This window comes from Nestor notabilis, unplaced genomic scaffold (genome assembly GCF_000696875.1).
Source record: "Nestor notabilis isolate BGI_N333 unplaced genomic scaffold, ASM69687v1 scaffold12023, whole genome shotgun sequence".
Lineage (NCBI taxonomy): Eukaryota > Metazoa > Chordata > Aves > Psittaciformes > Psittacidae > Nestor > Nestor notabilis.
In genome coordinates this window covers 82,094-85,251 of record NW_009922679.1, presented here as the reverse complement: position 1 = coordinate 85,251, position 3,158 = coordinate 82,094, and positions in this window count along the sequence as shown.

Here is a 3,158-nt window from a genome sequence, read left to right as displayed (position 1 = left end):
TTTGGGGGTGGTGTGGGGTCACCCTGCAGTGGTTTTGGTGGTTGGAGCAAGCCAAGGGCTTTGCTTCCCATGACGCAGTAACTGCACATGCAAACATCTACTGATCTTTAATAAAGGGAGTAAAAACCGTGAAGCTCAGGATGAGTTTTGAAGTTAGAATTCCCTTTGGGCTCCAGAGCTGTGGGGGAAGTTTCAAAGAAATGTTGAAGTTTTTACTACACCTTCTAATTTTGGAGTGAGTTTTACACCGAGCTAATGTTTGAGGCTGCACATAACTTACACTGAGCCCTTTGTTCCCCAGGTCCTCTGCAGACATCTCCTTCCTTTTCTGGTTACTTAAAGTAAGGTGGTGGTAGGGCTCTATCACTGGTTTATGAGACTGCTGGGGGCAAGGACTGGCTGTGCTGAAGTCAGCTCCTTCCCTCCCGAGGCGCGCGCTGCAAAGGGTGAAACCAATTCCAGAGAGAGGTTTGCTTAGGAAAATGGTGGTTAATGACAGGACAGAAACACAGGCTTTAATATAAATGGCACGAAATACAGATACATGACACAGACTGTCCTGCTTCAAGGCCAATTCCTTGAGGTTTGGAGGTGTTGCATGGTAGCCAAGGGTCTTGTGGTCCCCGTTAGCGGTTGGTCCACAAAGCAGCGAGGATCTGATGTGCTGGGTGTGATGAAGATGCCCAGCTCCAGCAGCGGAGGCTTTTCCACATCAGAGGTTCTAGTTTCTTTCTCTCCTCATTTCCACTGGTGCGTGGGCAAGATTTTACACCAACTCAAGGTTGCAAGGACAGCCGCAGGCTTGGGAAGTGGTTTGGCCTGGTGTGTTTGCTTAAAAACGGAATATAACTGCTGCTTGTCCTGGGAATGGGCTGGGAGGTGTCTCCTTAAACCACATCAGTGGCGAGTGGCAACGATAGAAATTGGCTTGTCTCATGAATGCATCTACACTGAGGGTAACAGCAGGACACATGGCTCCTGCTCTGTAAGGTGACATGGATGGAGGACCCTGCAGATGGGTTCCTGTGCGGTGCCCTGGGGTGGCAGGAGCCCCCCTGGCTCTAGGAGGGGGCTCTGCCTGTTAACACCAGCCTAACCCCTCCATGGCTCCTATGGTGTAGCTCCTTTGCTGTTGCGTTTGCATCCAGCCCTCTCCCGTTTGCTCTGTGTGGTCCAGCAGTGGTTGCTGCGCGGGTGCTGACTGGGTCCGGGCTCTTCCCCGAAGGGCAGGATAGTTGTGCCATTAGCAGCTTAAAGAATGTGGCAAAGTCCCATCTGAACAATCCCTATTAGTAGTATTCTTGTTAGCAGTATGTCTTCATAGCGAACCAGCTTGAAAGCTAAAAGAATTGCATTAATCCTATTGCGTGTAATCCATTCTGCCGAACAAAACCACCCTCCCTGGAAAAAGAATGAAAGCAAAATCCATCCGCACATCGCTCGCCATCCACGAGGGAATCTGCTCTCTCTCAGCGAAGGTACCTTTGGTTTTCAAAAGTGCAGGAAGTGGGAGAATACACATGGCATTGGCCACTGAGGACGGTCCGTTAGGAACTACCTTCTGCAATGATCCGTGCGCTCTCCGCGGGGAGCTGCCCAGGCATCCATCCTACTCCCACCGCTCCGGCGGCTTGGAGCCCATCACGTTGGGGGTGCGTAAGCGGGGCGGGGGAAGAGGGTCAGTTCATTAAACTTCACGGGAAGCCGAAGCTGTGTAAGGCATGAGAAGGAGCACTCCTCCCCGAGCTGCTCGTTACCGGCTGTTAACGGGTTAACGTACATGGCGTGTTCTCCTGATACGGGAGCAAGACAGCGGAGGGGAGTCTGCTCCAGTGCTCGCTCCTGGAAGGGTCTCACTCAGGTTGGTTGATGGAGGGGGGAAAGGCCACTGTCAGAGATGAGGAGGGGTTTTAGTGGAAAACACTGTCGAGCTGGCTCAACCCTGGTGCTGGGAGAAGATGTGGACCTCGGGTCCTGCCTTCCTCCCTGGCTCCCAGAGGATGCGCATCCCTGAACTGTGCAAGCTGCTGATGGGGAGCCGTGGGGGATCCTTCACCCAATCCCTTGGGTGCTTCTCATCCTGACCTTTGATTCTATCTGGTTTTAAATAGGTGATTTCTGGTCCCCTCATCCTATGTTAATACTGGTCCTGCTTCCACTCCCTCTTTGCTACATAAGATACATGGAGTCGCCTTTAAAAGAAAGCAGGCATGGTCCAGGGGAAGTTCCCCCCAGATGCTTACAAAGCAAACACTAAACCCAAAAGGTTTGCCTACAGTTACCCAGGCAAGCAATGCTGTTCTCCAGGGCTCGGAGGGTGAGCGGCACCTGAACGTCCTTCCACAAATCCCATAAGCTCTTCTGCAGCCTCTTGTCTCTGAGGATGCTCTGGAGCCCCGCGGGGTGGGGGGTGACCTCCCCATGGGCTTTGCAGTGGGGATGGATGGCAGAGTCTTGGCACCGATGTGAGTTACGGTGCCGAGTGAAGTGGTGGGAACCTGCCCTTCCCTGCATAGGTGCTGCTTGATCTGTTGGGAAGGAGGTGGTGGTGCTGGCAGCCTGGGAGAGGCTGTGGGATGGGCATCTCGGCCATACAGTGCGTGGTGTCGCTGCCCAAAGATCCACTGTTTTCCTCCTGTCGTGCGTTTCTGCTGCTCTGCCCAGGCCCCGCTCACCCCTTTCCCCTCCCCAAACTCACCTTTTGATTTCTTTCCCCCCTCCCCTCTTATGTGGAACCTTCCTGTAAAGATTAAAAAGAAGAATTGTTAACTCCCTCCCAAAAAGAACCAAAGGGGCCTCGGGGGGGCCTGGGCAGCCGAGCCCACCGCATGTCCCTCACCAGGCTGGCTCGGTGTACTGGGACCAGCCCCGAAGCTGGGGTGCAGCTTGAGCATCCCGCTCCTCCAGCCCCTGTGGCTCAGCCCAGCTTTCAGCTACAGCTACAACCCATCCGCGCCCCAGGAGTCCTTGCTGTTTGCTTGTTTGCTAAGGATAAGATGGCATCAGCAGCCCCTGGGCTGCCTTTTGCTTGGGGTTTTAAACTTATTTTTCTATATTTTTTTTGTGTTTTTTTCTTGTCATTGTTGGTTGCTTCATTCACACGTTGCTGCTGTTGGAGGTGGCGGCGGCTCTGGTTTATAACCGCTACTACAAACAAC